The following is a 12,821-nucleotide window of genomic DNA, read 5'->3' on the forward strand; positions in this document are numbered from 1 at the left end:
ACACCTGACATTTGCATAATGGCCTCGCTCCATCTCCTATCTAGTGAAATACAGGGTGGGGGTGAAGCGGTTATAGTGTGTGAGTGAGTGTGTGCTCATGCTTGTTTGGTTGTGATGAGTACATATGTCTATCTAGACTGTGTGTCTGTGTGTGTCACAGGCGGGGGTTAAATGACTTCCTTCTTAATCTTGCTCATTAAGCCTGCAGAGAGCTCGGAGTGCCCCACATTGGCTGATTTGGGACAATTTGCGGAAATGCTGGCAGGAACACGTAAATGTGCGTGCTAATCAGGGGTGTCGTGACCCCAATCAGTCAGAGACAGATATTAGGGTGTCAGGAAAATTGAAGACGAACATGAGTCTTTGTCTTTTTTATAATGTTAGCAGTGTGAGATAGTGATGGAGAGCTATGAAAATGGCACCCTTTCAGAACTTTGGAGTCTTGCACCAGACTGCTCTGTTCATCCATCACAAGGGCAGGTGGAAATCTCAGCACCATGCTGAAGAGTGCACCAAGAAGTCTGATCAGGAAAAGCTACAGCAGAACATTCTCACGTCAACAAACTAGTAAATCGTACTAACTGAACTTGTTAACAAGTCTGCCTTGACTTGTCAACCTTTTAACAGGCTTGACATAAGCATTACTTTTTTAAATGAATGAAAATAATTTGTTTTGCTTTCACTTTAAACCTCTGATAGTTTTTCAATAAATGTAGCACTGACTTTGTGTGGGGAATTTATTCATTTCTTTTGCATTTATTCATTTCCTTATTCATTTCATTCTCCGCACTTTTAATCCTTAGAAATAACATTGAGTTTTTATGTGCATTGCTGACAAACATGGCCAAATATGAAAACACTGGACAAACATACACATGCACACACGCTTACACAGAATCCTACTCCTGATGAAACCATTCTTCTCCGCATACCTCTGCACATATTATAGAAACGATCTCTCTTTCTCATAATATACCAATTTGTCACAAATGATGGGCCTCGAATATTTATCATGATATCTTTATGCAGCACCACCCACAAAAAAAAAAAAGAAAAATAATATAATCCTCCCCCACATCCCTTCTAGCCAGAAAGCTAGTGAGCTAGAGCAGAGTGAAACATTGTACTTAGCAAATTGCATTTGAAACCAGGGGGGAATAAATACTACAGATAAAGACTGCTCTAATGTGCTCAAATCCATTAGAAATCTCATATTCACACATAGCAGAAATCACATTACAAGACGCCCCTAATGTCATTTCACAGGGTTTTTCCACCAGCATTTGCTGCCAGGGTGAGACTCTAACATCAAACATAATGGATTTTCGCATTTTCCTTTCACTCTGCGCCTCCCTCATGTTGTTTTTCTCCTCCTAGAGTCTGTTCTGTCCTATTCTGGTTGAAATTCCCCTCCAATCTTTATTGTTGTGGATGTGAGGTCTATTTTGGGTGGATGTAATGAATTTAGCCAAACAGGTTTAGAGAAGAGACCACTTACAGGCAGAGGGGGCTATGGTGAATGTGTTTACACTTTTGCTGCTCATCAGCCCTGGAGGAAAGCTTGGCAGTTCAGTGTTGTTACACTTTATTGCAGAAGTGTTTCTATCCCTTGACTTCCCATGCTTCACTTATTCCAGTGACAAACAGGAGAGCAGATGGGGCCGAGTGGAGAAACCACGTGTACTTCATGCTGGGTTGGAGAACTTTTAAAGGGAAGTGATGAACATGTGCATCGATTTTCCTTCTTCTAAACTAGAATTTAGAGATATGGAAGGAAAGAGGACTGCTGCCTTACTTGTACGAATTTAACTTCATAACCTTTGACTGCAGATAACCTTGGGAGGAGAGGAGAGGAGAGGAGAGGAGAGGAGAGGAGAGGAGAGGAGAGGAGAGACATACAGACTCAATCAATCTGCCCGTTTGGCTTTTCTACTGGTTGCACATTCAATAGGCACACCATGAGCCCAGCATGACTGGTCAGCGATCAAACCATCACTGATAGAGGAGGAAGGAAATATCCATCTCCTTCAAAAATGTATGCTGTGTCCTTCTCAGACACAGTTTGATTTGCTCTTCTTCTCACAGTTTAGGTTTTGGATGATTCAATTTGGACATAGGAGAGTCATATTTGGTTACTTTTATATCAAGAGTTAGAAACCCTATCTGAAAGAAATCAGTACTGAGCCAGACTCAAAATGTCTTTGGAAAATAAATGTAAACACAACACCAAAGTGAACCCCTCAAAACCACAGGAAGATGAGCAGAGCCAGAGGCATAATTACCCCAAATGTACAAATCAAAGACATGAGCTCAAATAAACTCTATGTCCAACAACTGGCCATTATCTGGATATTCCAATAATAAATAAAACCAAGCAAATTAGTTAGGGAGGGAGAGAAAGTGACAACATAATGCGACACAAAAACACTAACCATAACCTTAGTGTACCTTTAGACCTTGATGTTACCCACACATACCCACTAAAGGACAAACATTCTCCAACTCTAATTATGAACTGTGCAACACTGTCTTGAAGACCTGCCTGGAGTCTGTTTAGCCACTATTGGATTAGATGCTGCATTGAGTTGAGACCATCTATCTTTGAGAATAATTAACTATCTAGAAAGATGGACTAACTTATGTAACCACCAATTAGGAGATCACAAACAATCCTTTCAGAGGGAGTTGGAGAATTTTAATGAGGTTTAATGACTTGTTTATTGGTTGGTGGGGTTTGTTTAGAGAGATACACAGGGCAGATGTGCTGGGAAGAGTTTAAAAAACAAACTCCCTCCACATTCTCCCTCATCTGCACACCACTGGTACTCACTGAATATTATACTATACAATAACAGAAGTGTGAGGGTACGTGTGTGTGTGTGTGTGTTTGTGATTTGAGCTGCGTTGTGAGTCGAGGTTTGTGTGTGCATGTGTGCATGTATGCTTATCTAGAACTCCCCTCAACAATCAACCAACCCCCCACTTCTACACATACATATACACACACACACACACACACACACACGTGAGGCTACTTCAGAAGCCGAGCCCCAGACAGGGTGAGCAGATCAATCAATTACATCTCTGCTCCAGCAATCAAACAAGGTTATTATCAGGCAGCAGCTCACCGACCTGGAAAGGCCTGGCCAATCAAAGGCTGCTGTGATGTGAGGGCTGGAGCTCGCTCATGTGACAGTAACACAGAGTGGCAGCTCATGTTGTCAAGGGATAGAAAGATGGAAAGAGGAAAGACAGATGACTGAGGCTGAATTCAAAGGAGAAAAACAGAAGAAAGTGTGTGGGACAGTAACAAGAGAATATCTGTAAATCACCCATCTCCGGCACTGTCTTCACCTTGACATTACTCTCAGAAGGGCAGGACAACATAGGAAACACAGAACACAGTTCTTTAGAAATATTTTATATGATTTTGTCAGGATGTTGTTTTTTAGTAAAACTCTGTCCTGTTTTTCTGTCTTTGAGGAGGGTGATTACATCCCAGAAAAATGTAGTTAATAACAGAAAAAAAAAAAGAGACAAATAGAAGACTGAGAGACGTGGCAGAAAGCAAAACATGGTGAAAACATCTCTTCATTGTGGTTTCACTAATTCTCTTCTTGGCCCCAGCTCCCTCTGGCATTCATTCGATGAGCATTAAGGGCATTCTGTCCTCCCACTTCTGTCCTTTCATAGCAACAGGTCTGAAGAACCATATTAGGCTTAATTAAATTATCGTACACTCAAAAAAAACAAAAACAAAAAAAACAAAAAAACAGAGACTTTCATTTCATTAAATTATTGTTGGTAACACAATACACCAAGACACAAACACGGACCTACGAATCTCTCGAGAATACAATCTAATCTCTTTCAAAAAGCAACCAATCAGAGACAATCAGGCACTGCGGGGGACAACATTGATGGGGACAGCATGACTGTGTGAACATCTGTGTGATTATGACCTGGTCATCTGGACAAGCTTCAAAGATCTATCCGCGTGTGTGTGTGTGTGTTTTTTGTGTGTCTCTTACGTATATATAAATGTCTGTCTTTGTGTCCTAGCACCATTTCTGTCTCTAATCTGACCAGGCAACAATTCCCAGTATCTGCTATTTTTCCCCACATAGAACCGAAACCTCAGGGACCTTCAAAGCCGACTTCATAAGAAGTCTACTGCTGAGCGTTCAGACAAACTAGACCCCCTTAAGCTCCGACTGACGACTGTCTGCTAGACGAGCCTGCTGGACAGGTTGCCCTGGGAACCGAGTCTGATTCCATTATGGGATGGATAAACACAATCAAAGAGTTTATCCACCTTCTATAGCTAGAGAAAAGACCCCCGCAATGATGGATCTAATCTCCTGCACAATATCTGGTGTGGGTGTGTGTGTGTGTGTGTGTGTGTGTGTGTGTTCATGCCCACAGTGCGTATGTCCGTCTTTGTGCATGTGTGTGCTTGTAAGACATGAGGAGATTGAAAACTCTGCACCTCACTGGAAAGTGGCTGAAGTTGCACTTTTGGGAAGCAATAAAACCGGCAGTATTATTTACAACATGTGTGTGTATGGTGCGCGTGTGTGTATTGTCCTGTGGGGAGGGCATCAGAGAGATAAAAGAATAAAGACACAGCAGTGCTGCTGCCAGTGACAGGTAGGAGCACCTGACAGATTCATGGCAAACTGGCACTGTGTTCTGCACACATCCAACAGTTTTCCTTTTCCATACACATTCTTTTATTTTCCCTCCATGTAGGTATCTGTGTCTCTCTCTTGGTCGTCATTTTAGTTTGCTTGGGTATAGTTTCCATAAATTGCTGCATTATTTACTATTCAACAGGAGTGCATAGCTATCCCTCTCAGGCAATATGCAAGTTTATAACAGACACATACTGCACATCCAATGCAAGAACAATATAATCACTGATGCAATTCTACTGAGATTCAGTTTAAAGATTCAATGTCAATTCAATTTCCCATGAACTGAATTGTTTCAACTTTTGAATGGCAGTAGCTAATTAAAATATCAATAATACTTTAATTCTTATTTAAAGTAATATTTAATGAAGAACTAATACCCTGAAAATGACATGCCCTGCTGCCTGTCTAAATGAATAGGAAATTTGGTATTTCAATATTCTATGGTACCATTGTATGTTTTGCACACTGACACTGATACTGTTACTCAGAATACAGGCTAGGTTGTACACAAGAGTCCATGTGGGACTTTTGATCAGTAAGTAAATTAGCTGAAGTTGGTATTTTTTTCTGAAAACCTAGCAGGACACTCCAACGAACAGACACCACATACACCACCAGAGCATATAATGTTTGCAAAATTCTCAAAACTGTACAGACTTTTGAGACATTTTACAAAGCATGTTGACAAATCTCTGATCAATTTTCCAATACATACTGGTTACACTTCACTGTTTAGTGGTTTTGCCATCCTCTCTTTCCATTTTAACCCCATGTACACTACACTGTAGCTGTATGAGTGATGTGCATATGTGTATATAAGCAACCTGAATTCAAAGCAAGCTAACTTGCCACCCAGAATACATGCAATCTAAGAGCCTTTCTATTCCTCTGCATTTTCTTTCTTCCTCTTTGGTCTTATCTCATTCTATTCTCATTCCACCTGTCTGTTTGTTTCCTTTTTATCATCTTTTTGTTTTTTTTTCTTTCATTGTTTCCAATCCACTCTCTTCTCTCTGTTGTTGGTTTCTTTCTTCTGCCTTCTTTATCTCTCTCTCTAAATGACCTTTTTAATGGGTGTGGGTTAGAGAGAGAGAGAGAGAGAGAGAGAGAGAGAGAGAGAGAGAGAGAGAGAGAGAGAGAGAGAGAGAGAGAGAGAGAGAGAGAGAGAGAGAGAGAGAGAGAGAGAGAGAGAGAGAAAGAGAGAGAAAGAGAGAGAGAGAGGATGCTATTTATTGAGGAAAATCCTCCTGAACGAGTGAGAAAAGATTAGAAAAGAGAGCAAGGGCTGGCAGAGCAAAGCAGTGCGTGCATGTATGTGTGAGTAAGACTTAAGACAAGACGTCCATGCTGCATTTTAATAGCCTATGTGGAGACACCTCTTTGAGGTCGACTACAGATGTTACTGTTGAAGGAAAACTGAATTCTTCACCAGTAATTATGAAGCTGATGCCTGACTAAATGAAGGTTAGGGTTCAACCACAAATTATTTTTGCCATTTTCAGTTCTGCCGCAGTGGGAATTCGCATTTTTGAAAAAGGTCACATACAGGGCAACTCGGTGGTCTTGTAACGAAATCATCTAAACAATGACTTGTTGATCAAACAAATCTTGCTGTTGGGATGTATTGTAAAAGATTTCTGATCTTGTGCTTTAGTTCGTTGTCACTTACTGGGAATGTGGCCGTTCCTGCTGCTCAACAAACAGCCTTATGGATCAACATCATAAAAGACTGTGTAATTGCAGGATTTATATAGATCATAAAAATCTAAGTAATGGGTGCCATTTTCCATGTTGCAGTGGGAGCATATGGACAGTGACTACTGCAGCACTATTTTGTCAGAGAACTTGTTTTCCCTCTGCTCACCATTAGTAAACAATAAACCTATCATAACAACTACCTGCTTTTATGGCTTGACAAATCACGTATCTTGTAGCCTTTACAATTAATTTGCTTATGACCCTTCAGTGTTGCACTACCTATTTAAGGTGAATAATAATACACCGGACTATGCTGGAGATGCAATATTTGTCTCATAATCTATATGGACCATTTGCACATAAAACAAAATGTGCATTATGCAATAATGCATCATGTGTTTGAACAGAAAAACTACAATAACCACCTCACGGCTATATGCCTCCACCGACCAGTCATGTTGCAGTTTACATCCATGTCTGTCCAGACTCATATAAATTATGTAGTGAACACTAACACACAACCTGGCAGCACAGAAGATCTATATAATCACCACAGTTTCAAGTTGGGCACCAAAGATTAGTGTCCCCATTTCAGTATCCGACTAAATGTGAAATATGGTAACAATTTCCTCTTCTGTTCCTGGGATACACTTTTGAATAGTGGCCAGTGAAGTGTTTTTGCAGAACATTATGATGTGACAGTGCAATTGACCTTTGACCATAATGTAATGTCATCACTTCATTATTTTATCCTATTGGACATAATAATTATCATATCAATTATCATAATTAGCATATGAAATCTTGAGTTATGGCCAAAAACATGTTTTGTGAGGCTACAGTGTGACCTTGATCACTGATCTTTGACCACCAAATTCTAATCAGTTCATCCTTGAGTCCAACTGAGCTTTTGTTCCAAATTTCAAGAAATTTCCTCAAGGCATTCCTGAGGTATCGCTTTCACAAGAATGGGAGGATGCCATAGATATTTGTGTTAAATTTTATCATAATTAGCACATGAATTCTTGAGTTATGGCCTCCATGGTCATAGCCAAAAACGTGTTCTGTGAGGTCACACTGACCTTGACCTTTGTCCTTTGACAACCAAATTGATTCATAAATCACTCATCCTTGAGTCAAAGTGAACATTTCTGCGAAATTTGAAGAAATTCACTCCACGCCTTGCTGAGACATCGCTTTCACGAGAATGAGCAGAACAGACTCCCTGTAAACATCCTGCCTCTGGCCACAGCTTTTGCCGGTGCAGAGGCATAAAAAAAAAGTCATGCACTCGACACCATAATGGTTTTTTTAAACACTGGATGTGTTCCCTTACTTAATTACTGAGTGTATTTCACAGGCCTTCTGAGAATTCAACAGTGAAAGTTCCAGCTAAATCGTTTAAGAAAAATCTCAAAAATATTTTAAAAACCTCTTTAAAGAGGGTTGATTTCTCCTCTAACTCTTGCTCTTTCTATGTCTTGGTGTGTATATGCTGCTCAGGAGGGGAGTTAATGAGAGTGTGAAATTAGTGCAGAGTCGCGGTGTGTGTCGTTTTCACCACAGGCGACAGTGGTGGGAGGCTGAGCCCTTCTGTCCTTTTCCTGTCATGCATCTCTCCATTTGCTTCTTATTCCTTTCATCACTTGTTCCATTGTCCTTCCCTCTCTTCTTCCCCCAAGCACACTCTGTCAATCTCTGACCTTCTGACTCTACTCTCTCCCATGTACTTTTTCACTCAACCATGGAAACTTACAGTAGAACCAACTTCAAGTAAACCTTGTATGCATTCAAGTATCTGCACATCAACACAAGTACTTTTAATAAGCTAATGCTGCGTGTGCACACAGAGAGCTCTGTACTCAATCGACTGTTAAACACAGTGAAGTGTTCATTCCAGCTCACCCACCAGTCTGACATTATCTGAGGACCAGGGGGATAATTCTAAGCCTCCTTTATGTTTTGGTACACGTATGCACAGACAAATAATAACATGCACTCACATGCACATACAAAATTGCTTTGAGTAAAATTCGGATAAGACGCAGTAAAGTGTTTTGTAAGATGACAGAATTGTTCAAACGAAACAGCCCCACAGTTAACTTTAAAGTTCCAGCCAAGAACCTATTTGGAGTCAGGACTAATAATTAAAAAACAGCTAGATTAAAGGCTAAATGAATTCAGTTCGAATGGAAAATAGCCGAGCACAAGTCTGTTGCTATTACATTAAGCCCTTCAGCAAGTAAGTTGATGACTTTGAGTTAATAAAGAAAAATGTGGTTTTCTTAAATTATTATTACTTATTATTTTCCGATATCTGGCCATCATCCCTATTGGTTATGATAATATTTTACTGAAAACAATCACAAGTGCTCCCAGGTTTCCATGGGTCCAGTATGACTCTCTCTAAAGTACCAGCTATTTAGCAGTCAAAGCAAAGGCAATTTAAATTGTCCAGACGACCTTGTGGAAATACTTCTTGATTCAACATGATTTCACCATTTGGTTAATAACAAACAAGCTAAATTTCTGCCGTTTAAAACAAAAGATTGGTAATGAATATTGAAGAGTTGAAAAAGGCACAGGAAAGACTTCATAACATACTTGCAGTTTTACAGATTTAAATTTAAAATTCTACAGCTTTAGAGTTGGAAGCAGAGCTTTCTGTAGCCATTTCAATAATAGTACATTTTATTATTTATTTTAAAAAAATATGCTTTCAGTTGAGAGGAAAATATAACAGTCATCTCAGTGTCGGTGGTTAAGTTTGATTTACAAAAAATACTACACTTAGTTGTGTGTACATGGACTGTGCATGTCGGCTTGTTTTACTATATTAGTGGGGTCGAAAAACTAGAGCCCACTATACTTGTGGGTTCTGGCAGATTGGAGGATTGGATTGGATTGAAGTCCACAAGTTTAAATGACTGTTTGAGGGATAACAGTTTTAGGGTTTGGTATTCCCGTGCATTATGTCAATCACAGCTCACAGCGTGTGTGTGTGTGTGTGTGTGTGTGTGTGTGTGTGTGTGTGTGTGTGTGTGTGTGAGTGACTGCGAGTGTCTGTGCTTTGGCTCTAATTAAACAGTGATCATATGGTGTGAACTGCATGTGTAAATGCACCAAGACACACAAAAACACATACAGACAGCCACACAGCTACAAATATAGCAGACATCCAGAGGCATGGCCACGCCTGGTCATTCTGTGCATGGTGAACAAGGAAGAGATTAGGGGCCTGTTGAAGCTTTTCAAAATGCCAAACTCATCCAGAGCAAGGGGTGTAAATATCACCCAAATGTCAGCAGGAGACCCCACAAGTCAAAGTAAATTGGCTGCTACATGCACAAACACTCCCCTGTCTGCCCCATATTTGTGTGAGCATCCTTAAAGACATACACTAGACAGCCTGACACATCTGGTTACATTGTAGCAAAGGGCCTATCTCACAATATGAAGTATATAGAATCGAAACAGATATACATATTGTATACATATTTTACACTGTTTTAGAATGGCATATGTACAAGGTCAATATAAATGTAGAAAGAAAGGAGGAAAGAAACATTAGAAGTAACTACATTAGAAGCGGGACGCTGAGGCCTTCAAAGACCAGGTTGGATACATAATCCCTCCAGCATACTCTGGATCAGAGATATGCAATATCCTTTCTTTGGCTGCTTCTAGATATTCTGTCCAAAACAGACACTTGGTTAACCCAGGAAGTTGACTTATGGGTCAGTGCACAGACACAGCTCTCACTTATGCTATACAAGGACTGGATAGCTCATTGGAATGGCACTGATACCCCATAATCCCACAATATAGAACCCACTGGGAATACTGGGCCTTCTCCAAGTTAACATAAGCAAATGTAACAGGATGGAGAAACTTCAAAGATACCTAAAGTGCCTTTGCATTGCGTTTCCTATTTTGCAAGCCAATCACATGCACGCATCATCATCATCATCTGAACCAGAAGCGGAGTGCTTAATATGACATAAGGAGAAATGGTGATTACTTTGTGATACAGGCCCCAGACGCACAAAAACAATATAAAGCACACTTGATTTAGGGGGAGAAAAGGCAAAAGCCATTTGCAATCAAACATTAAGACCCTGTTGTCTCATACGCCTACACATTGCCACACACACCACTGCTTTCCTGTGCTGCAGCCCCCAACTGCTTCTGTCATTAAAGCTGCCATGAGTTGCATGGCTGGCTGCTGGAGGTGTTGTGATCCATCAGCGGAGTGCCAGAGCTTTGCCATTAGAAAACCATCTGCAAGCAACAGTGCTCCATTGGCACTAGAAGTCTAGAGAGGGCAGGTCGGAGGGAGGGAGAAAGAGAAGAGAGCCCTGTGTGCGAGGCAGTTTGGTGTGATTGATATGAACCATTACAGACAACATGGGAGAGGTAGGCTGAGAGCTAGTCACCGTTTTATTTTTGGTCATTTGTTCAGACAAAAGCTTGGCCAGACACACAGTGAACAGGGGTTGAACGTCATCATGTGTGTGTGTGTCAGAGAGACTAGGGACGTGCGCTAGAGGGGGGGACAGAGAGAGAGACTGAGAGAAAAAGGCCAAAACATTAGTGAAGGGACATAAACACAGTCAACCATCAGCAAAGAAAGAGAAAGAACATGCATAAACACATGCCTCCACACACACATAAAAACACACTGTAGTACTCACTTTCTGAAACCAGTCATTTGCTTTCAAAGAGCATCAATCAGTCACACAAAAGGCAAAATGACAACTGACAATACATCTTAGATTAGTAGGGATGTGATGAATAGCAGAAATGGATCTGATAGATGAAGTGCAATCTAGCTTGAGTGCAAACTAATTTAATCGGCTGATGTTCTGTGATTCCATATAGTTTAGTAGTCCACGACGTTTAGTGGTCAAGATATACACATCATTCAGTTGCCAGTAGAGATTAAAAAATGTTGTAGAGTCAAACAGCACTGCAGTTATCCATGTCGTAATGCAGGTCCTCCCAGGTGACCTGTGTGCAGCTGTAGATCTCCACTGGCTGAGTATTCAAGATACTTTTATAGTGAAAACATCTGTTAACCAGGGATGGTGGGAGTAAATTGTAGTCAAGTAAGAGTACTGTTGTTTAAGAGAATTCTACTCTAGAAGTAAAATTACTTGTGTAGTAAATGTTCCCATGATGAAAGTACAAAATAAGTCAGTTAAAATGTACTCTGAGGAAACGTTGCTGCATTTCATCTTTAAAAGGGGAATAGGAGGGGCAAAAATGTTATATGGTGATAATAATAATAATAGATGATAAAACTATTAAATGAAAGAAGAACATATTTAGGCTACCAGGCGTATATGCATTGGTATTTCAAAGCATATACACCAATCCCAGGTGGAACTGCACTGGAAACAACCAATAAATTCCAGTCAGGCACTCTGCAGCCTGTGCATACAGCTGATAATTATACATGACGGCAGGAGTCCATAGACTTTATGTAGCAATATTAAGCTACATAAATCAAACAGCTGCCACTTTAACAGGAGGATAAAAACAGATAAAGCAGCAGAAAAGGCGGAGATGTATAAACAACATAAACTCCACAGTGCCTGCAGCCGACAAACACAGACAAAATGCTACGTTGCTAGGCAACACAATAGTTGTTGATGTTCTCCTCTGTACAGTGAGTTACAGCAATCCGTCATTCGTTGCACTCGCCTGTCTGAATGTCAGTCTCTGTGAGTCTTGTGCACCACAAAGTCCTCTACAATCTGCTCCATATCCGACTTCTCTGCTAGTTAATTCTCAACGCAAAATATAACCAGTCTGGTGTCACTGTTCTCTCCCCAAGGTTTCAAACACCGAGCTCAATCAGCGCTGCAGTCACAATATGGATTATCCAAAAGAAGGATCCACCATCAGTATTTTAGCATTTAGCGTTTAGCCACACCCAGCATGTACCTGTGACTTTTGTTTCTACTCTGTAACAATTTCAACTGTAAATGTAACAAATGTAGCAAATTAAGTAAAATACTTGAATTAAAAAATACTTAAAAGTAAAATTACTGATTTTTAAAAATACACCAAAAAGTAGAAGTAGACAAAAAAGCAACTTTGTTACACTAACTAAGAGTAAATATAACTCGTTACTCACACTTCTGCCGTTAACTCACCAACTTTATGCAAATTCAAGGGATAAACAAAGTGCTTGCTAAAGAGAAACTTTTATTCTGCTCCTGTGGATCAAAAATATGCATCATCATGTTAAAGCTGTAGAAATGTATGCCAAGCACCATAGTGTGGAAATAGGAAGCATCTCTGTTTAATGGATCCTAGAAGGTAATGTATCACTGCACGGAGGCCAATTCAATTAAATTGCTTCACTATTAGATTTACACTACTCTACTGGGACCACAGCACTGTATAGAAAACTAACAC

The 12,821-nt window shown here is 40.2% G+C and overlaps 1 protein-coding gene across 2 annotated transcripts in view; it reads right to left on the reverse strand.

Annotated features, from left to right (window-relative positions):
• The window catches only part of exoc4 (exocyst complex component 4), a 110,857-nt gene that overhangs the window by 55,756 nt on the left and 42,280 nt on the right, over positions 1–12,821 (reverse strand). The gene's annotated exons all lie outside the window — the stretch shown is intronic.

The sequence above is a fragment of the Seriola dumerili genome, unplaced genomic scaffold (assembly GCF_002260705.1).
Source record: "Seriola dumerili isolate Sdu_G_001 unplaced genomic scaffold, Sdu_1.0 BDQW01000138.1, whole genome shotgun sequence".
NCBI lineage: Eukaryota > Metazoa > Chordata > Actinopteri > Carangiformes > Carangidae > Seriola > Seriola dumerili.